Source organism: Schistocerca piceifrons, chromosome 6, assembly GCF_021461385.2.
Source record: "Schistocerca piceifrons isolate TAMUIC-IGC-003096 chromosome 6, iqSchPice1.1, whole genome shotgun sequence".
Classification (NCBI taxonomy): Eukaryota; Metazoa; Arthropoda; class Insecta; order Orthoptera; family Acrididae; genus Schistocerca; species Schistocerca piceifrons.
The window spans coordinates 558,522,826-558,547,893 of NC_060143.1; positions in this window are offsets into that span (position 1 = coordinate 558,522,826).

Here is a 25,068-nt window from a genome sequence, read left to right on the forward strand (position 1 = left end):
TTGCAATGTAAGTTTGACCACTAGGAGTGCTGTATAAAAATTTCATCTCTCTAGCTTGAGTGGATTTTGAGAAAATGTTCCTTATATTGGAAAAATTACAATTTACAGGAAATGGCTATCAATGTTTCTCAATACATTTCTGCACTATAGGATGGATTATCAGGGTCTTCTTCTTCATCCTCCAAAAGCTTCCTCTTCTGTGTTCTTTTCTGGCCTGTTGTTCCATCATACGTCATATGCCTTTCTCTTCTTTCTGCTCCTCTTATCCTTTCTCTGTCAATATTTCTTAGTGCTCGTACAGTGTTCACCCCAGCTGTAAATCCTAATGCCTTCAGAACTTCACACTTCACACTGTTCCCTTGGTTGTAGGTTGCTATTGCATCATAAATGCCAAATTGCAGTGTTTTTATGCTTACAAACACCCTTTTAGAAATCACTTTCCAAATCAAATTGTTTACGCTCTCATTAGGATTCTGCGTCTTTCCGTGTAGACGTTTGTGTAACAATTCTGGCTGTGCTAAGTCATGAAAATTTTGTTTTATTGTTCCCTCCTGATTCTTGTACGTATTGCATATTACCCGCTTTACACAAGAAGTATAATACTACCAACAACAGGCTGCAACACTGAACTAATTCGAAACGGTAAACAGCAAAGTGACGATGCTCCGCTCTCTTATTCATTGTAGTATCGCAACTTGGTATTAGTGTTAATTTTGTTTTCCCTACGTTCTTCCTCTTCTTATATACACAGTTACTAAAACGTGGCATCGTAACCAGACCAAAAGTGTACGACAATATTAAATGGAGCAAGATGTTCGAAATTACGAGGAAAATAGGAGTAAGCTGTAAGGAAATACGGGTAATATTTGTCACAGAAAACAATGCAGCCAACCCTCGCACACTCGCTGTATGCGTAACATAAGGCGCAGTATGCGTAACAGGCCGAGATAATCTCAAGCTGTTCGCCAGGAAGTCACGAGAGGGTGTTAGATGCATTCAGCGGCCGATAGTTTCCTCTGCAGGCGTGGGGGAAAATGGTAATAAGTCCACTTCTAGGGCGAGTAGAACAATAACTCAAAGTTTACATTAAAGAGGAATGTTCCAATTAATTTTCGGTAGCAAAAAAAAATCGTAATTTTTTTGTATTTGACCACCTCCGGCTCCCCTGAAACACGTACTCACAAAATTTTCTCAATTGCAACACTTTTAAATTATCTGATATTGAAACTTTTTTGCAGTTGCCTGAGCAAGTTGTACTTTGGAACAGTTTTCCAAAATTCAGAAAACCGCATTTTACTACTACTTGTTGTACTTCCAGGAAGACTGTGGCACGTAATTAATGAACGCAGTCAGCTAAAATTGGTCTAAGATACTACGTTAAACATTTATTACAGTGCTACCTTTGTAAAGGCTTCCATTGTACAACGTTCTTAGTTACTATTAGCAGTTGTAACAGTTAATTCGAGAGTATCTATATATAGGGTGTATCAGGAGGAATGATCAATATTCTGCGATATGTCCTGAACGATCATTTGAAGCAGAACTGTATAGTAAATATTGGGCCTAAATTGTTTCTTTTAAGAGCTACAGACACATTTTCATGTGTGATACTTTGAAACAAATGTTCTCTATTTCAAATTATATGCTTTCCAAAATTCTAGACTTGCTGAAAGGGCCAAAGCAAGATAAAAGTATCCAGTAAGCACAGGCTGCACAGCAGGGTGATCCATTTAAGCCAGGATTGTATTCATTACGTATACCTGAGGAGGCAGCTGTAAGCTGCAAAACCAGTCCCTTAAATAAAGGTTCGTTTAACAGCTGCTGTGGTTCTCCATTTATGAAGTTGCATCAGGAATCAATAAAATAAATATTTTGTGTACAACACGATTTACTCATCACATTTACATTTATTGGATTACTTCAGACTGACACTGGATGGCAGCAGCTCTGTTTGTAGTGGCTTAGGATTCGTGTCGAGGTGGTAAATACGATTTTATTTTCATGTAGCAGGGAAGGGGATCTGCTCTGAAATTGGTAGGCCCTTGTACAGAGGTGCAAGGCACTGTGGTAAGACTTTATCCAGACACCAATCGATATATATATATATATATATATATATATATATATATATATATATATAGATTCAATCTTTCGATGTATTCGACTTACAAACGATTTCCAAGTGGACCAGTCTCTAACCAGTTCGCTTTTATTGTAGAGCAGCCTTCCTGGCAGTCTTCCAGTAAGGCCGTGCGCACTTGCTGACACATCCCTTACTACGGCGGGACACGGCAAGCGGGAGGTCGCGCACTCTTTGCAGCCCGCTGACGTGACGCCTGCTCATCGAGTTCTCGGCTCTCCAGGCCCGCATCTCGAGAAACAGCCGGCACCGCAACGCCCCACTAAACAAGTTCCACTGTGGGCGGTGAGCAGCGCCGCAGACGCCCGCATGCTTGCAGTGCCTCGGGGCACGCGGTAACGAGAGGTTCTTCATTGCGGAATTCTTCCACGAACACTGCCAGCCAATAGACCACTGAAGTTCTCTTCGCAACGCGTTGCAATTGAGAAACTGCTTGAACGAGTCAATATGATCTATGTCTATGTTTACATTATTACTCAGCAGTTCACACTTAAGAGTGAATGTAATGACCTTAAGGCCATTTCTGGCCGTCCCATTATCGATTAGCAACAGGAAAAGTAAACACATAAATCTGTCTGTGAGAGCACTGATATCTCTTGTTTTATTATTATGTCATTTCTCCCTATATTTTTGGGAGCCAAAAAATTATTTTCGCATTCGGAGAAAAAAGTTGCTGGTTGAAAGTTCGTGAAAAGATATCGTCGTAGTGTGGAACACATTGTTTTAATTGCTGACATCCTAGATAGAGTATCATCTCCTTGGCACTTAATTCATCGTTATCGTTTCATGATAATACAACACAAGACGCCATTCTCTGAATTTTTGCTATGTCCCCCCAGCAATCCTATCTTGTGAGAATCTCATATTCTGCAGGGATACTCCAGAAGGGTACTACAAGCGAAGTGTAGATTTGTAGCATCTTCTTGCGGTTCTGACAACGAAATGAAGTGTTATGTTCGCCTTCCCCACGACCTTTTCTGTGTGATGATTCCAGATTAAATTGTTCGTAAATTGCAGCACTTAAGCACGTAGCCAAATCGAGATGTTTTAAATTTGTGTCATTTATAGTGTAACAGAAATATAAGGGATTTATTTTTGCACGATTGTGGAGTACGTCTCAAGAATCCGATGCCACTTGTCGCTCCATGCAAATATCAAAATTCGGATTCAATTTGATCTTCAGATGACTTTACCCATACAAATGCACTTTCGAAAAATTTCTACGACCAACAACTTCAGACAGTGAGACTATAAAGTGTGCTTAAAGGACGATGGCATTAACAGTGGTCCCTCATCATGCGATGCTTTAGATACAAGTGAACAAGAACCACTGGAATGTAGTCCTTCAGCTATCCCGCATTCAGGTAGGCCTAGTAGTAGCAATTGTGAAGTAATCACAAATTTGGACCCTGGTACTTCGGCTAATTATTCAGAATATACAATGACAAATGAAACTGTTCAGAAAGTCGCTGATAAAACTGTAAATTTTGAGTATCCCATAAATGAGAATCGAAGAAAATTTTCAAGTCGTTTTTACGTTAGAAATTTACGAAATGGAGTAGAATGGAATCGTAAATGGCTTGTGTATTCCAAACCTGCCGAGAATGTTTTGAGAAAGTTTTTGTTTTCGTTCTAATATTCTTGGATCTCTTTCAAACAAGCTATCATGTCATGGACTCCGTGACTTGTTTCATTTAGCGAATCGGCTTCATGACCATCAACAGTCATTCAACCACATAAACTGACCACAAAATCGATAGAATGTGAGATACGTTAGAAACTAAAAAGTGGTATTTATCAAATTGACCTTGAACTACCGGAAAAAGAGAAGGAACATTGGCGTCAGTTTCCAAAAAGAGTTATACTCACGATCAGGTACCTAGCTCAACATAATATGGCCATAAGGAGAATCAGTGACAAGCTCTACCAAGAAAATAGGGATAATTTTCGGGATTTGATAGGAATGATAGCATGATCTGACCCCGTTTCGCAGGAACATTTAAGGCGGATAAAAACTCAAGAAATTCATGACCATTATATTAGGAAAATCATTGAAAATGAACCCATAAATTTGGCATACGAACGAAGTAAAGAACTACGATATTAATTTCATAACAGAATGTAAATATTTTTCTTTCATACGTGATTTTACTCCTGATACAAGTCGCAATGCACAAATGACATTGATTGTTAGGTTTGTAAATACATCAGAAGAAGTGACTGTAGAAGAATGGTTCCTCGAGTTTCTAAACATCAGTTCAAGAACAGGAGAAAGCTTGACAGAAACAGTTTTATCGAATCTAGATCAGCAGTCGATATTCATGATTTTAGAGGCCAAAGTGGCGATAACGGCGCAAATATGAAAGATTGTCTAAGTGGTGCTCAAGACAGAATACTAAAGTACATTCCCAGAGCGTTTTATATGCCATGTGCCAGCCACTTCTTAATCTTATGTTGTCAGATGTAGCAAAATCTACGACAAAAGCAATCACATTTTTGGTATAATTCAAAGAATATACTTTGTTTCCAGTGCATCCATTCAGAGAGGGTAGAACGTATTGAAAGGGACACAAACTTTAGCAGTGAAGAAGCTTTCGACACTCCGTGGGAAACTGCGGTGGAGAGTGTCAGAAGTTTAAGGTACCAGACAAGGAACGTCATAGATGCCCTTCTTGACGTGAGCATCAGCACTGTTGAATCGGAAACGAAGAGCAATGCACACTCGCTTGCTGTGAACGAATTAGATAGCTTCGAATTTATTGCAGGCGTTGTCATTTGGTATGACCTTCCTTTCACAAGTAACGCAGAAAATATGGATGTGAAAACAGCAACCAAATCCCTCCGAAATCCAGTGAAGTTTACTGAGAATTTCCGTGAAGAAGTTTGTGTTAATGCGCAGATAACAGCGAAAGAGATAGCTCAAAGTGTACAGCTTCAACCAAAAGATGTAGAAAAGAGAATTCGGAGAAGGCGAAGAAATTTAATTATGAAGGTTGTAAGGGGTTCACCACCCTGCTCGAGCAAATGTAAGTTCGATGTATTCTGCGACAGAAAATATTTTTGCTGCAATAGAGTCGCAGATCAGAGCAGGTTCGCCAGCAGTTGCAGTCGCTCGCTGCTACAGGGCAGTTGTAGTCATTGGCTGGTACAGCGCAGTTCATAGCCATGTACTGTAAGGTAAATTTTATTATTTTTATTGGCATGCGCGTAGTTAAGTCACTTGCCTAAGATGTTAATATGAATTTGTTTCAATCTTTCTTGTGATTCGTCAGCACCAGTTGTCCCAGATTTGTAATATTCAGTTTTTCGTATATTGGATTGCAGATCTTTATTAATAATGTAAAACATTTTCAGAATACAGCTTTTACCAGTCAACAAAAAGATGAATGAATAATTTTGTTTTAAGTCATTGCCAGTTCCGAGACAGTCACTTATTTAAATTTAAATATTTCATAATTTTTTGCAGATGACAGTCACGTCTTCTTTAGTAATCAGACGACCAGCTGTGCAGCTGTGTCAGTAAGCAAAGTAAGTTTTTCTAATGATTCAGATCTCAGATGTTGTCCAGTATTGGTAGATAGGCCAGCATTGCACTAAGCTGTGTCATTCACGTGCAGATATATAGACAGCGTTATCTGGCGACACCATCATGAGGTAAGAATTTTGCAGTTTATTCAGATTGATTTCACAGGGCCATGGCGTAGCGCTGCTCACGTCAAAATTTATCAGTTTTCATGAGTTAAGATACTAACTAAAAGCTATTATTTTTATTATTTTTATACAAGAAGGTTACACTTGACGATCCTGCCAGGATCGTAATTTCGAGAATTTTCTGGGAAGTAGTCAGCTATATATCTGCTGTTTCTTGTCCACTATTAAGCGTAGTTTGAATTTGGCAAAAAACATTTGCTAATTTGTCATATTTTTTCACAGATCATCGGTAATTTATTGCTCTTTGTTTTCATTGTACTTGCTCCACTTTGTGTTCGCTTTGTCTTTGTTTGTTTTTGTGTCCACCTTTGACTTATAAACATGCCGCGAAAAACTGCAATCAGAATATCGCGAAGTGCAATGATTGAGAACGACGATTTGAGTAGTTTAACTGAGAATACTAGAGATTTTCAAACTCGCAGTTCTAATTATTCAAATGGTTCAAATGGCTCTGAGTCCTATGGGACTCAACTGCTGAGGTCATTAGTCCCCTAGAACTTAGAACTAGTTAAACCTAACTAACCTAAGGACATCACAAACATCCATGCCTGAGGCAGGATTCGAACCTGCGACCATAGCGGCCTTGCGGTTCCAGACTGCAGCGCCTTTCACCGCACGGCCACTTCGGCCGGCTCTAATTACTCAACCTTAGACACTCAGTGCGTGTCAACCACCGGTAACATTTCAAATTTAAACGATGAGCAAACAGATTGAATTACGCCCACAGTAAATGTAACAATAACTGATGACACGGCGCGTTCCACTACAATGAACGCTGCCCAGTTTCACACATCGGAAATGCAGAATTTACACAGTGAGCAGCTAAATGTTACTAATGAAAACGAGCAATTTACTCAAAATACTTCAGATTTATTTGGCTCCGATGTAGTGAGCAACAGGGCACAACCAATCAGCGGACCTTTCCATGAATCAGACAATGACCAAATGGCTACAGAACAAGTATGAAATGCAGATACGCTATCGCACAGCATAAAAAACAGAGTCGCTAATTTTGACGTTTATCAAATTATGGCAATATTGCTACAACTTAATGAAAATTTCAAACAGTCAGATGAAAAACACGTCATGTTGATGAAACAAAAACCAATGAAAATTTCAAACTGATTAATGAAAAACTTGACACCTCTATTGAACAGCTTACTGAACAGATTACAGCCATTTCCGTGCAATGCAATGAAACTAAAATACAATTACCTTAGGAAATTGAGGCCTGTGCCTGGAATAGTAGTGAAGAAATCAGATCCGTTTCTCAAGAGACACGCAAAACACACGAAGCTACAACAAAATTACTTAGAGACGAGATCAATGCAGTCGCTAAACAACGTTCAGAAGACACCGTTACACGACAAGATTAAAGCACTATCAGCAGAAGTTTCGCGCGCTTTGCATGCGAAAGTTAACGAGAAATTTGAACAACAGAACACCCAAATTGACGACCGTTTTAATTACCACCTACAAAACAGCGAAATGTTTCACTACAAATTCATACAAGAACAGTACAAAGTAAAGAACAAGTCATGCAAACAATTACTACCCAGGGTTGGGAAGATAAGCGAAAGTAGTTCGCAAAATCAAAAACATATGTTGACACCTATATTGCTACAGTATCGGCTGAAATTAACACAGTTAAACAATCGAACCCAGAATTACAGTGTGAACTTACCGATCTGAAAACAAAAACAGACACTGGCATTCAGAACATAGAGAACAGATACACGGAACACCTTCATATAGCTGCTAGAAGTCTTGAACAACTGGAATTGGTACAGGATCCTGAGACCATTAAAGCACATATTAAGAAATTAAGCAAAACCACGCGTGAAATGATGCTTGTGACACCAGAAATGACAATCAGGCGGAGCCACTAACTGAAAAATTTAATGAATTCGCCAGAAGAGTTGACATTATCGAGAACAATAATGACATTAAATCAGACTAAATCAATCGGACACCCAAATTTCAAAGTATGCATCAAACAATGAGTTAGGTACATCCAGTAATATGCTACGTTGAAAAATGTCATCTTTACAGCATGAAGTGACAGAAATGAAAAAAGTTTCAGCCTCTAACATCTCACAGGGTACACCACATTCTGAACATTAGTCACAGTCCCACAGCCAACACAGGTAGATTATAAAGAGTACGTGACTTAGATTCCGAACAGACGCAGACAAACAGATTCTTATACAGCTCTGATTCTGCTCAAACATTTAGAGACGATAATTTTTACATTTTATTCATTAGGAAATTTAAGACATTCAAGAATGACAGAACACAGATTTACCCCTTGGACTGGATACAACAATTAACTTTCGCATTTTCACCAACTTGGCCTGTAACGCGCAAGCTAGAACTTATTTACAGCTTTTCAGAAGGCAACTCGGATAAGACCGATCGCAAGAAAATGTTACTCAGTAACAGAATTTCAAAATGCTTTTCTGTCAGCGTATTGGTCGAAAACGACACAGCGCAATATCAAAGATCAGTTAATCAGCCAACCGAATTATGAAAACTCAAATTTCTCTACTATCACGCAATTCTTTGAACATATGGTACAGCAAAACCAATATTTATGCGAACCATACTGTGAGTCAGCACTAATCCAGCTATGAATTTCGAAATTGCCACGATCGTTAAGAGTGTTGCTCGTAATTGGACAACAGAAAGAAAACATGTCGGCATTTAGAGATTATTGACAGCCTTTGGAAGCCCAGCAGTCTGATTATTCATTCATAAATAAAAATTTTCCACACCATAGCCAATGCCAACAGGTATATGGCAACTAAGACCAGCCACTCTATTTTAATAGCAAGGGAGATACACGTTCCGGAAATGACAAGAACTATCAGCACGACGCAGAATTTTAATCAGCAGTATGCGCAAAATAATTAGCAACCGCAGACACATTTGGCAACTATCGAGGCTTTTCCCCACAACAGCAACAGAACCAGCCGGTTGGCGTACCTAACCAACAATGTAATTTCCAAGGTCAGCGAAACTTTGATGTTACGCCACCTGCACGTGTACCATCGGCAGCACCGAGCAGTAACGCCCAGCAACAAGGAAACCAATACGCACATAAAAACCATTATTTCAGCTCTCATCGCAACGTGCCGTATAATATTAACTACCATGACAAAAGTAAATACAGTGAGCACAGTATTCAACGCACATTTATTAACAGTAGGTTTTGTCAGCAGCAGAATCACCCACAACCACAGATTATCATGAGTGAACCAGACAGTCGATATGATCCTCAACCTAGTGCGTCAGGGCGAAGATACAGAACACTAGAGAGACAGCTGGAATTCCAGAGCATCCTCCCGCAAACAACAGCACACCAGAAAGAATCTGACTAGATACAGTACCGGTTGCATCTTCCAGCAACATGAGCAACACCTTTAAAAAATGGCTCTGAGCACTATGGGACTTAACATCTGTGGTCATCAGTACCCCTAGAACTCAGAACTACTTAAACCTAACTAACCTAAGGACAGCACACAACACCCAGTCATCACGAGGCAGAGAAAATCCGTGACCCCGCCGGGAATCGAACCCGGGAACCCGGGCACCCGGGCGTGGGAAGCGAGAACGCTACCGCACGACCATGAGCTGCGGACGCAACGCCTTTGATACACAAGATTTTGTTCACGAAAATGTCATTACTTTTGACGATGTCCGAGATATGCGTTTACATCAAAAACCAGTTGCACAGAAAACTATTTCCCACCCTGTTGTTGATGTAGAAATTGGCTCATTCACATTCTCAGCAGTAATCGATTCTGAATCACCTATTTCGGTAATAGATGAGAAGACTTTCAACAAATATAACAACGAAAACAATTATTCTACGTTACCACTAGGCAAAACTAAAGTAAGAGGTGCAGTATCCGGTAAAGGAGTAGACACACTTATCATTGCAGGTCATACGTTTCAAACAAACTTTTGAATTGTTCCTTTATTGACAACAGACGTTATTTTAGGCACGAACGATTTGGTACAACACGACGCAATTGTCGATTTCAAAAAGTCTTATTTGATGTTAAAAGATGGAACAGGATAGCTTGCATTTAAATTTCAACACACATTATCAGCATAAGAACAAGTAGTTAATCGAACAGAAGTCATTTCTACATCCCGTATCAAAGACTGTCATTCCACCTTTTTCACAGATACGTATGTACACAACTACGGTACATCAGACGAATTTGATTACGACGTGATACAAACGATTTCTGAGAAAGTACAACAGAACAACGCAAATACAGATGACGAACGTAGTCAACTACGCAATATTTTTTTTACAGCAAGCCCCAGTTTTTGACAACATCCGTGGTACTATGTCCGTCTTTATGTATGAATTTCAAGTTAAACAGCACGACACATTTAAAGTCCTACATTATCCTTTTCCTTATATCCATTGAGAACTAGTCAAGAAAGAACTAAAAGCTATGCTAGACCAAGGCATTATCGAACCGGCAGTTAGTCCGTATATAAACCCGCTTCACATTGCCAAGAAAAATGACGGCTCGCTTCGACTTGTACTTGATTCTCGTCACGTTAATGACATTGTTATTAATGAAACAGATCGCCCACAGACACTAGAAGAACTGCAGAAATATCATGGTACTGCTATTTATTCCATCTGAGATTTAAAATCCGGGTTTTGAAAGATTCAGCTCCTTCCGAACTGCAGAAAGTGCACAGCTTTTCTCTGTTTTGGTGATTGTTATCAATTTTGCAAATTACCGTTTGGTTTAACAATTTCTTCAGCAGAATTTATTCGTGGTATGAACACAACACTTCCGAAAGAACTTAAAGATAGAATCACAACGTATGTAGAGGACATCCTTATAGCAGAAGCTAACTAGTCTCAACATAATTTCATTCTTGAACAACTGTTACAAGCTTTTCGTGCACAAGGACTCACAGTTAACCTCAGCAAAAACGCACTTTGGGAAAATCTCCATAAAATTTCTTGGACATGTAATCTCAGCAGAAGGCGGCGCACCTGATCCTGAAAAACTTCAAGCTTTACGTGATATCACTGTTCGTACGACTAAGAAACAATTCTGCAGTTTTCTAGGATTAATTAACTTTTTTCGTAAATTTATACGTTACTCTGCTTTGGACACCGCTAGATTATACCAGTTGACAGGCGTGCCAACACTTCTCCAGCTAAGAATATGGAAGATTACGGCTGGTGATTTCTATGTTACACTTATGTAATGTTTTAATTTTATTGTTTGGCGTTTGAGCGCCATATCATTTCTGTAAAATTGTCATGTGAAGCTTCCTCGAAGCCACATTAATGTTGTAATATCACTTATTTCTGTATAATGATTTGTGTATCATCTGTATCAGTTAATGAAATTTTGACAGGCCATTGAGTGCCAACACTTCTCCAGCTAAGAATATATAAGATTACTACTGATGATATCTTTGTTACACTTATTTAATGTTTTAATTTTATTGCTTGGCCTATGAACTTAACATTTTGTAAAATTGCCATGTAAAGTAACAATTTTTTTTTCTTGATATAATTATTATATCAAATCAAGTATACATCTAGGTAAAACTGCCAAAGAAACCATCAAGTGAGCTTACCTTACATATGTTGTGGCACACAAACTCGACTTATGTTTGTAAATTTGGATTGATGTCAATAACGTCATTATCACAAAATGTTATAAGACTAAATGTATCCTTCAACCTCTGACCCAATTATCACCAATTAATGAGACTTTCCTAAATACTTCAGATCCTCATGGTCATGGAGCACTCCATTTGGATTTTTTGCACTAATTCTGCGTTGATGTACAGATTATGGATTCTACAAGAATGTGGTGATGACATATCAAGCTGTCCACCACAGTTACCAACGGAGATGTTATTATGGGCCTACTCCTTGGTGTACCTAATGTACTACCAAAAGGGCCACATGCAATATTAATACTACATTTCAGTGTGGTCTTCAGATTGTCACACTTGGTGTTGTGCTTCTGTGAGAAGATACGGACTTTTCAATGCTGCTATATGTAACCTACTGTGCTACAACCATGATGCTATCCTTTCCATTCCTCACCTTCTTCTTGTAAAAGATACTAAAGACTTACACAGTGGATGAGCACTTTATCTGATTCTTAATATTCATAACTACCTTTGTATTTTCAGTACTTACATAATTTGTCAATGATTTCATATATACTCTGTAACTATGTGAAACATATGGATATTAATTAGCAAAATCATTTTGTAGACTTAGCAAACTAAATATTTCATATCTACTTGAAATAGAAAAATTTGTTGCTCATGGCAAGTCCAACTGACTCACCATTGCTGCCAATCTTTTACCCTCCAGTGGAGGGTTATGTAAGTGGTTCACCACCACGCTGGAGGAAATGTAATTTCGATGTATTGCTCACGCGCTGCCTGCGACAGAAAATGTCTGCTGCAGTAGAGTCGTACGTCAGAGCAGTCTCGGCAGCAGTAGGAGTCGCCCGCTGCTACAAGGCAGTTGTAGTCTGACGATGGTACAGCGCAGTTCATACCCATGTACTGTAAGGTAAATTTTATTATTTTTATTGGCATGCGCGTAGTTAAGTCACTTATCTGAGATGTTAATGTGAATTTGTTTCAATCTTCTTTTTTGTGATACGTCAGCACCAGTTGACCCAGATTTGTGATATTCAATTTTTCGTGTAACGGATTTCAGATCTTTATTAATAATGTAGAAGATTTTCAGAATTTAATTTTTACCAGTCAACAAAAAAATTAATGAATGATTTTGCCTTAAGTCATTGCCAGTCCTGATCCAGTCATTTACTTTAATTTAAATATTTCATATATTTTTCGCAGATCATAGTCATGATTTTGTTTAGTAATCAGACGACCAGCTGTGCAGCTGTGTCAATTAGCAAAGTCAGCTTTTCTAATGATTCAGATCTCAGAAAATGTTGTCCAGTAATGGTAGATAGGCCAACATTGCACTAAACTGTGTCATTCACGAGCAGATACATAGACAGCGTTATCCGGCGATACCATCATGAGGTAAGAATTTTTCAGTTTATTCAGATTGATTTCAAAGGGCCATGGCATAGCGCTGCTTACGTCAAAATTTATCACTTTTCTTGGGTTAAGATATTAACAAAAATAAATTATCATTTTTATTAGTTTTATACGGAAGGTTACAAGGCGACTACATCGTTCGCAGAGCTCAACCCTCAGAGGAGAAATATAAAAGCGATTTTTCCATCCTCTCGTTGATACAGTGTTAAGATGTTTGAAAGAAAGGTTTGGCCAACTGGCTAAGTATTTCGAAATATTCGACTTTTTGTTTTCTCCAGGAAGTTTAAAATACATACAAGTCGAAGAACTGAAAATTCTACGCAAATTCCTTGAGAAACAGCTACGTGTAAACAAACACACATGATGAATGTTCGAAAGACATTGTTACATCAAACGTTTTGAGGGAAACTGTTCACAGAAATGGTGCCCGAGGTTGTACAAGCCCCAACGTTAATACTAAAATACTTGAACGACCCTCTCGATCAATTTCCCAAAATTTTTAGTGCCTACAGAATTTTGCTAACCGTGCCAGTAACTGTCGCCCTTGCTTGAAAGAGGTTTTCACGCTTAAACGTTATCAAGAATTATTTCAGAAGCAGAGTCTCGCAAGAACACCCGTCTTCCCTGCCATGCTGACAGTGGAACACGGCGTGGTTTCAAATTTGAATTTTGAAGATATTATTGAAGCATTTGCTCGTCAAAAAGCAAAGAAAAAATGTTTTGTGTAAAGTGTGTAAGGCAGAAATCCCTTAGTGTTTATGACCTACAACTCATTCAATTTCTCGTAAGTATAGAGGACAGTCAAGTGATGAACGTATTTAAGTCTACACCCTGAACAACGCTTGTGAACCTCATTTGGTTCTGAATTCCATTAAATTGGAAGGATTCGTATAGCTAAGTTAGTTTTTATTATTAAGATTTTAGTGATTACCATAGCTATTAAGATTACTTCTCCCATTAAATATTTTCTTATCACAACTGTAGCTTCACTGTAGTAACCGTCTTTTGATATGTTGGTAGTTGTCAATGGCGAGACTTAGAATTCTTCTGAACGTGATGACCGTGCGTAACCTGTGCTGGAGGAGGCCGTCGAGAAGGAGGGGTGCACATCACGTGACCCTGCGCCAGCTAAGGCCCGCCCCTGACTGTGTTGGCTGCTGGATAGTCTTTGGTGTTGTTGTTGTTGTTAATGCCGCGAAAGGTACATCATCTTCTTCGTCATCACTTTCTTCTACAGAAACTGGAATGGCAGCAACAATGAATCTGTTATATTCTGGGTCATCTGGATCAATTACTTCTTCTCCGTCAGAAAGTGAAACATCAGATTCATCGAGAACACTGAGTATTTTAACAGCATTATCGACTGAAAATGTACCGAACATTGGGATCAGTTCAGAACATACCTCAAATAAATTACCAATTATTACTTACAACAGTGAAGAATAACAAGAAGATGAAGGTGAAGAGTATTATAGCATATTTTTATATAAAGGCGTAGTTAACAGTGATATAACAATAAACACCTACGCTTTTAAATATTAAAATCCGTATAAAATGACACAGTAAAAATTATGAGTAGTTGTCAACTACCAGAGCCATTAAGTTCAATATAATGGTCTTCGATATGAGCCTGTTAGTAGAGACAAAGTGTCATATATAAAAATTCTTTTGCTAACTGAAAACAAGCGTATACGTTTTGTAATTGCACAGTAACATAATAATTTCAACTCTAAACAACATTTATTTTACTTACATCTGATGCGGTCACACATCAACTTCCTTCTTTGTGACGCCATTATCTTAGAATGATTATAACAGTCCTGAGTACAGCTTCAGCGTTCCAAAAACTTCAGTACCAGACTCCCAGACGTCAGGTCGACCTTTCCTCAATAGGCGGTGAGCTGTACAGTTGCGACATCTAGCTAAAAAAACATCTGAAGTCCAGTATACTGGGCCATGGACCTCAGGAGGTTAAAGATAAATTCGAGCGTGTGATCTAGAGCGAGTTGGAGACATTGTAATATCAAATTAATGCAGTATGCGGGTGTTCAAGAACAAATCTTTCAGTGAAATACACAGATGACTTAAATTTACTATGGACAGATAGTATTCGGATTACCGTTCCCTAGATGTAAAGACTTCAGCTTTGCATAAGACGGTAACCTAATCTAGGAAATGTAGGCACTTTCAATCCTCTATTATTTCATGATTAATGAAAAAAAGCTATATACGGATTCAAAATAAATAGCATCCCAACAAGAAAAATATCAGCTAACCGGGCTTCAGAGCATGGATGCCCCTTCACAAAGACGTTGTACAGCTTAGAAACGGAACCGCTTTCGTCAATAATACACAACAACATAATATGTAGAATGTGATGTCAGTAGCTCATGCCTACCCCAACGAATTTACCATTCTACTAAATAACGTCGAAAATAACGAAGGAACATAGAAAGTAATTCAAGAGTATCAAAACTATAGGGCAATAAACACGAATACAGCCAAATCCGACACGGTACATTTTAGGACAAGATAAACACCAGACACAACTTTCATGGCTACGCCACGTAAATGTCAACATACAAGTCGGAATGTCTGTTGCTGCACGGCACCAGGGCTTAATAATTTGAAATTTAAAGGCACATATATGAGACTCGATAACGAGGAACCCCAGTCGCTTCTAAAAATGATTTGACGTATTTACCCCTTTCGCATAACCAGGGCCCAACACTTTGCAACTATACTCCAAACACCAATGAAGGAGATGTTGACATGAGCAACTCCCACATTAACGCCATACTTTGCAAATCATTGCATAAAATTCTCACAGCGGATGCGAATAGCAAGAAAAACAATTTTTAGTTACTGCGACCACAGAATATTGCATTCAATCCGTACTTCGTCCATACTTAGGAGAAAGTAATACGGGAGACGTGAGAATCTGCAGAAGTCAACTACACAGGTGTATCAGATGCAGTTGTAAAACTCCACTCAGCGTACATAGCAGATCAAACTCTTTGAGACACACTGATCGATGAACTCTAGAAATAAACGTCTCTGCCAACATCCGTAGACGTTCGTGGTATGTTGCTTTACCGACAATGTCTCGACGCCTGCAAAGCCACATCGAATCAACATAGAACTGAATCATCACTGTGACCAATGTCACGTAGTAGCTTCTTTCGCACACAACTTTCTACGCAAGGAATAGTTAACGATATGGATCTAACCGAGGATAAAACTGGCTCTCATAAACACAACTGTGTCGCATACATCACTGACGTTTTAAAATCTCACAGTAGAATGCTTCAGGACGCCAAACAAATTAGATGCAAATAAATAGCTGAGACTCACATGCAATCGCTTGTAATATCTCATTCCAAGTGCGGGTCATATCTGAAGAACAAAATGATTTTTCACCTCACTTCGTAACAACAATGTGAACTCGTATTTAAAAGAACGTCTTAGTTATTTTATTTTCCTGGGAGTCCGGCTTTAGCAGTTTCCGACTGAAAAAAAGAGAGAGAGGGAGAGGACTATAGTACATAATCCAGTATTTTACAAGAAAACGTTACTGCAGCCGATTCAATGGCTAAAATTATGAGCCGGAAATATAATGAACGTCAAACGATTGTTCACATAAACTATAGATACGAGGTTGGCATGTAACAAGACGAGTTTGTAAACTCGTAACGTAAAATACACTTGTCACGGAGTACTTACAAACATAGACGGCAAGATACTATGTGTTAACGTTTACGAATGTGCGGCGAATACAATCCGGCGTAACTTCGTGGGTCGGCCTTTACCTTCCTCCAATCGTAATTCTTAAGATCATGCAAAGTTTTTCTGCCTGACCAAAACATTTTTCTGTCTGGTATATCAGATATACTCCATGTTATTTTTACTGTACAGACTAACTTTAATGTTTCAGTATCAGCTTTACTGTAACTTTCATAGAATTCTACTACCTGTCCCATTAATTTTGTTTGCTCCATTATTTTAACATAGCTGCAGAAGCAGAGAAAAGACGAGGAGGACCAGGAAAGAAAGGAAATAACTGTGAGATCCGTGGGGGAGGCTTGGAGAATGCAGGACAGATTGAACAAAAATGAGGACACACTGAACAACAAACTGCAAGCACCCATCGTTTTCCATTGTAACTGATTTTTGACCTAGGCACATGGTGATGCGACGTCGAGGATTCCTCGTGCAGACTTCTCATTTTGTCCTACAACAAAATGAATATTCGTCATTTCGCAGTTTAAAAATAAATGTCTTTACATTTACTTACTCGAGGAAAAGGTCTACTATATAAATTACTACATAGAAATCTGATTGATTGATATATGATGAAGAAGGGCTGGCACATTTATGCAAGTCTCTAACTTGTGAATCCTGTACTGGCAGTGGTTTCATCCTTGAAAGAAACATGTAGATGATATTTCTATCCGAATACACGACAGCTACATTATGTGGTTGGCTGTGCCAAAGAAAAAGATGGTACAGTGTAGTTTATTACAGAAAGTATTCTTGTTGCTAATCTAGATCATGATAAAATCTGTATATCAAATGTTCAAAACCTAGTGGCAATCTCCAATGAGGAATTTCCTTGTGTATTTCGTTAGGCAAATGATATGTTATATAATTAAGTTTACTATGACTTTATACGAACTCATATCAGCACTAAATTATAGTAGCTGGCCAAAGCTTTTGGTGCATTTGGTTTCTTGACTCTGGTTCGTTATTCAAGTCGCACCGAGGTATTTTATGACGTTGTTGTATATTTCTAATTCTTCCAATAAAATCATCTGTAGGCCTCCCACAGCAGCTCGTAGAACTTCTCACTTTTCTGCTGTGTTATTTTTTCCCTTTGTTTCCACTTCAAGCCAGATCAGCAGTACATGTTGATTTATTTAATTTTTTTAAAAAAACTCCTTACTGCTTACACTGTTGTTTGTGAAGAGCTAGATCATACATGTGAGCTATTCTGAGCGTGCAATTCACCTTGATGTGACATAACTTTCCAGGTAGCAATATACTTGTCTGAATTTATCATTCAATGACTGTGGCAAACTCACCTTCATGAGCGATATCGCTAATGAAAAAAAAAAAAGAGAGAGAGAGAAAACGCACGCTTGTGCGGTTGCACTCGACCTAGAGATGACCTGGTTTGAATCCTGTTAGTGGGAAAGACTTTTCCTGATAGTATTTCGTCGGCGATAGGAGGAGATGTGATGGCATAATGTTTCTGATCAGTAGACTTTACGATAATGTCTTGGTTTAGAAACCAAACCTCTCTGCAGTATCTCATGAAGTGAGAGCAACTGTGACTGCTGACAGTGATCCGACTGTTGGACGGGGACGTCAAGATCGGTGGCGCCCTATGTGCCATTCGTGAGGAGTAGACTATGTCCAGCAGTGCGGTTCTAGGCGCTACAGTCTGGAACCGTGTGACCGCTACGGTCGCAGGTTCGAATCCTGCCTCGTGCATGAATGTTTGTGAAGTCCTTAGGTTAGTTAGTTTTAAGTAGTTCTAAGTTCTAGGGGACTGATGACCACAGCAGTTAGGTCCCATGGTGCTCAGATCCATTTGAACCATTTTTTTAGACTATGTCCAGCACCGGGTCTGATCTTCTCCCTTCTCTCATCATCATCATGCAAAACAAACATTACACACCACACACACGCACACACACAATCCATACATGCAGTATTAGAAATATTGTAGTGGAGGAGGTTGTAAAAAAATAAACAAAAAAGTGGTTGTTGTATTGGTAGTTATTAGAGGAAAATTTGCGGAATTGAGGTATCTATTCAATAAAGATAATTCAAAATGTATGTTGTTCCTGACGATAAACACATGTGAGGTCACATCATATTCATCTTAAAACATCTAGAAGTCTCTGCATTCCACCTTGTTGCTGGGATCTTCAGCATTATAGACAGGGTGTCCCAGCAATCCTGTCCACCCAAAATATCTCTGGAACAATAACAGCTATTGGAAAACGACTTTCACCGGTATCAATGTAGGGCTGGGGCCCATGAATGTACATATTTGGAAACATTCTAAAACGAAAGCATATGTGTTTTTTAACACAAACTTATGTTTTTTCTAAATGGACCTCCTATATTTTTTCTTCAGGAATCCACAGCATGACAAAGCACATACACAACTGCGTTGATTGCATCGCAATATTCCCATTACATCCCGAGATATTGAGACGCGAAGTTGACGCTTGAAACACCCGACATGCGCTGCTAGCGCACGTCCTGAGGCTCAGGCGTGAACCCCATGCTGCCCGTAATCGCGATGTGATTGACATGTGTAATCACACCTCCATACTTATCAAGAGGTCCGAAACAACGGTAAAACTTTTAGTCCACTTGCTCGTTTCACTAAAACCATCAACATGAATTTTACTATTACGAGTGAATGACTAACTGTCACTTGCGCTAGATCTACAGTAAAGTAAAGTTTTAACGTTGAACGGCATTGCCTTTTTAGTAACAGATTAACGATAAGCGAAGTTAACTTTGTGACTAACGTTGCGGTACACAGATATGTTACAGAACCGCGTCACTCCTAGCCTATGGGATAAATACCTGCTGGAATGTATGACGTTAACGCAGGATGACAGCAGACCGTATTATTCGTTTCGGACTTCTTGATAAGTATGGAGGTGTGATTGCACATGTCAATCACATCGCGATTACGGGCAGCATGGGGTTCACGCCTGAGCCTCAGGACGTGCGCTAGCAGCGCATGTCGGGTGGTTCAAGCATCAACTTTGCGCCTTAATATCTCGGGATGTAATGGGAATATTGCGATGCAATCAACGCCATTGTGTATGTGCTTTGTCATGCTATGGATTGCTGAAGAAAAAATATAGGAGGTCCATTTAAAAAAACATAAGTTTGTGTTAAAAACACATATGCTTTCGTTTTAGAATGTTTCCAAATATGTACATTCACGGGCCCCAGCCCTACATTGATACCGGTGAAAGTCGTTTTCCAATAGCTGTTACTGTTCCAGAGATATTTTGGGTGGACAAGATAGCTGGGACACCCTGTATATGAAGATGGTATCTGTTCTTTCGGACATGTCTGAAAGAACACATCATCGTATGTATACAGTTTAGGCTCACCGGCCATTTGACAATCTTCTTCTGTGCGGATACACAAACAGTGCCTCAAATCTTACAGGAATCGGCCAAAAGCTGCGAGTAATGAGTATAATGGGCAGGGGCACTATGAATATAGTGCGGGACAATAAGTTGGGAATGTGGGTCTCACGGGAGGCGAGCCAGAGATAAGTCCCTGCAGTCGCACTACCCTCTGTGTCCTCGGTGGCTCGGATGGATAGAGGGTGTGCCATGTAAGCAGGATATATTGGATCTGGATCCCGGTCGGGGCACACATTTTCTACTGTCCCCGTTGACTTAAATCAACCCCCGTATGCAGCTAGGGGTATTAATTTCATTGTAATTTCATCAGCATTCTACCATTACCTTCAGCTTTCAACCACCCAGCTCTTCCAGAAGACTCCCCAATAGTACCCCAGCAGAGAGTTGAAGACGTCTCGTTGATAACGTAGCCTAACAACACAAAGTATTTCGCCGTGGATAACTTATTATGCTTCCGATTTTCTAGGATTTCTTATAAAAAGAAGCATCCTGAAGTAGAATGCTAGTGCTTCAGTCTCTCATGATAGCTTCGTGTACAATGTATAAACGGGACGTACGATACCTTTGTCCGTTTGTTTCCATCTATAGCCGCAGTTTTTCCTTTTTTTTTTTTTTTTTCGAACGAGAGCCCGGTGTATATTTTCAGCTCTTGTGTCAACATGTAAAGCCCCGCTGATTTTCGACGGTTCGTAATTCCGTTAAGGCAAGTATTTCGCTGTGGTCCACATTTTTGGAATTTACGTCCTCTGTGGGTTTTGTGACACGTGCTGCCGGCGTCTGCCGCAGGGCAGAGCCGTGGCTGCAGTGAACGATGGGGCGACCGCGTCGAATGTTCGACACAACATTCCTGAACGTTCACCTGCGGCAGCGGATACCGAGCCAGTACGTCCCACTTTGCAGCACTTGTACATCTCTGCGGAGACTTCTAAGAAGTTTTGTGCTGATGGATGATACTGTGTGCCCTATTGCACCACGCGATGTACAACTAAAGCAATAATCAGAGTATTTTTCAGCTTTTATTTGTGATCGTATTACTATAATTCTCTCAGTAATCACTCCGTTCCTATCCCCAAACCAAGGTGAATCTATCTTCCTGGGTTTTTCAGACAGATCCAGTCGTGAATTTTCTTTTTTTTTCTTTTTTCTATCTCGCTTCTTTCAGGTTTCCTTTTACAGCACCAGTCCGTGTTAGTGTTTCAACGTTATTTTTACTGCGGCCTCCATAGACTTTCACGAGTCATCTATTTCATTTGGAGTGTTCCAATGCCTTTACTATGGTAAAATAATTTGAAACTGTGTTTTTTAGTGTCCGAGTAAATGATGTTAGACTTTTTAAATCCATCGTTTGCTCTTATTCTTTGTATTGATTCATCAGTGTAATTTGACCGAAGACTTTCCTCATAACTCTACGTTTTTTTTTTTAATTCCTTCGGTGTCTGTCTTTCTGTTTTACATGCGTATATCTGCCCCGTAAAGACGGTCTGGTTAGATAACTGTTCTAGTTCCTGAATTCTGTCAATTTTCTTTTTTCAGATATGTTTCGTAAATTTGGCTGTAGTTTCCATTTTGTGGTGGCGAATTTCATACTCGCAATTCTCCAAGCCAACCTGATGAATGGTTCCACTACAAATCTGAACTTAAAGACCCTCCCGATTTTGTTATATTTAATGTCTAGAATTATGTTCAAAGTGGTTCAAATGGCTCTGAGCACTTTGGGGCTTAACATCTGAGGTCATCAGTCCCCTAGAACTACTTAAACCTAACTAACCTAAGGACATCACTCAAATTCATGGCCGAGGCAGGATTCGAACCTGCGATCGTGGCGGTCGCGCGGTTCCAGACTGAAGAGCCTAGAACCGCTCGTCCACACCGGCCGGTTTTGAATTAAGTCTACCAGCATCACATACCTTCGTGGTAAAGCTTTTATTCGTTCGTCAGAAAAATTTCTTGTTTGTCAAAATACTGTCACGCGTGAATCGCTTATAACTAGGAGACGAATAATGTGTAAACGAAGTTGACCCCAAAATGGATGCCCCATGTTTGGACGTGTTTGTTCCGCAGCATTTGTTTAGCTTGGGACGCCACCGTACGAGTGGACACCGAAGCGTGTGATTGTTACGAATTACTGTTGTGTAAAGCTATAAATTCGTGTAGTCTGAAAACGCGTTTAGCTGGGACATTTATTCGGGTGTCATTGTGAAGAGCTTGCGGAATACTACAAAGACTCAAAGCGAGACAACAAAAATATTTGTGACAACATAGAGAAAATCGGCATTAAACTGAGAATTACAAAACAATGCAAGATGTCACCTCACAACACACGTAAATATGCTTGGAATTAATGTGAACGAAAGTTATGGAAACAAAAAAAATGGCTCTGAGCACTATGGGACTTAACTGCTTAGGTCATCAGTCCCCTAGAAGTACTGAAATCTAACTAACCTAAGGACATCACACACATCCATGCCCGAGGCAGGATTCGAACCTGCGACCGTAGCGGTCGCGCGGTTCCAGACTGTAGCGCCTAGAACCGCTCGGCCACTCCGGCCGACGTTCTGGAAACAATACAGAAAGTCTGAAAAGTCGAGTGCCTATTGAATGCGGTAGCTATTGCGCCGTCGAAAAGGAAATTAATAATTAGCATAAGCGGTTACGTAGCTAGCCAATCCGGTATAAAGCGATGAGCGACATTCCAGGCTTGTAATTTATCTATTCAGTAACAATTTTTCTACACTGCGTAACCATTGTATTACACATACTAATAATTAAATTACATATTAGTAATCAACAATTGTTATGATAATATCCTCAAGTTTTCAGGAAAAATCCACGGCACGAACCCCAACTGCAAACACAGGAGCTTTTTGTTTTGTTGTTTAGTTTATTTACTGCTTTTGTGTTAACTCTGGCCATCTGGTGTTTTGTGTTTTTGCGTGTAACTGAAATTATTGAGTGGGATTCTATGAAGCCCGTGTAGCATGTATCTAAAACTTCAATATCTGTGTATCAGTGAGTCATTGGACTGGTTATCAAAAGCTGTATTTGTGATCGTGGTTTCCTGTATATTCGAAAGTATTATTTATTGTTGATTTTGTCTATTGTGATGTCTAGGAAATTTAGTCTAATATCTGATCCAGTCTGTAGGGGGAATTTGGCATTAAGGTGAACTGTCTGTATGTCACAGTGTATCTGTTTTACATGGGTGCAGTATCATCTACCAAATGATGTCATCTACATAGCAGTACCAGTATATAAGGCAGTAATGTTTTGGATGTCTAATTTCATTGAATATATTGTTTTCAGTGTGTGTCAGAAATATGTTGCCAAGCAGGCCAACGATGAGTGAGCATGGAGATCGATCTTCTTATTACGAATATAACTAACATTATTGTTGCAAGTGATGTATTTCTGTTCTGTCGTAAGCTTTCGAAGATTACAATTTTTCTCTGTCTGCAGCCGTGGTGTTCCATTTATTCTCCAGTTGGTTTTGATAATGCTGACAGGTTATTCTATTGGCAGATTTCTGAACATGTCATATCACAGCCGCTCTAACGAATTGCACTGATAACGCAGATGGGCTGTTTTCAGATGTTTTTCTCTTCATTGATTTTTTAAAAAATATCACATCTATTATTTCCCAACGGTGTTTTTCTTATAGATACGCCATATGTTAATGTTTTCGATATGAAATTTTGTTTTGAAAATACTTTCGCGAAAGGAATAAAGAAGGTGTCATCTACGGACTGTTTAACTAACATGGACGACAGCTGTGGGAGTTGTTTGGATTACATACGCGAGCGTAGTCTCTCGTAGTTTCGGTCAAATACACTATGTCATCAAAAGTATCCGGACACCTAGCTGAAAATGATCACAGGTTCGAGGTACACTCATTCGGATATGCCGGAATTCACTATGGTGTTATCACATGCTTAGCTTTGATAACAGATAACACTCCCGCAGACATACGTTCAATAAAGTGTTGGAAAGTTTCTTGGGGAATGGCAGCCCATTCCTCACGTAGTGCTGCACTGAGGTATCGATGTCGGCTGGTGAGGCCTGGAACGAAGTCGGCATTCCAAAACATCCCAACGGTGTTCTATAGGATTCTATACGATGCACTCTCTGCAGGCCAGTCCACTACTGGGATGTTACTGTCGTGTAACCACTCCGCCACAGGCCGTGCGTTATGAACAAGTGCTCGATCGTGTTGAAAGATGCAATCGCCATCCCCGAATTGCTCTTCAACAGTGGGAAGCAAAAAGGTGCTTAAAACATCAATGTAGGCCTGTGCTGTGATGGTTCCATGCAAAACAACAAGTGGTGCAAGCACCCTCTATGAAAAACACGACCCCACCATAACACCTTCTCCTCCGAATTTTACTGTTAGCACTACACAAGCTGGCAGATGACGTTCACCGGGCACTCGCCACACCCACACCCTGCCATCGGATCGTCACATTGTGTACCGTGCTTCGTCACTCCGCACAACATTTATCCACTGTTCAATGGTCCACTTTTCACGTTCCTTAGATAAAGTGAGGCGTCATTTGGCATTTACCGGCGTGATGTGTGGCTTATAAGCAGCAGCTCGACCATGATATCCAAGTTTTCTCAACTCCCGCCTAACTGTTATAGAACTTGCCGTGGATCCTGATTCAGTATGGAATTGTTGTGTGATGGTATGAATAGACGTCTGCCTGTTACATATTACGACCCTCTTCAACTGTCGGCGGTCTCTGTCAGTCAACAGACGAGGTCAGCCTGCAGGCTTTTGTGCTGTACGTGTCCCTTCATGTTTTCACTTCACTGTCACATCGGAAACATTGGATCTAGGGATGTTTAGGAGTGTGGAAATCTCGTGTACAGATAGATTAATGACACAAGTGACACCCAATCATCTGACCACGTTCGAAAGCCCTGAGTACCGCGGAGCGCCCCATT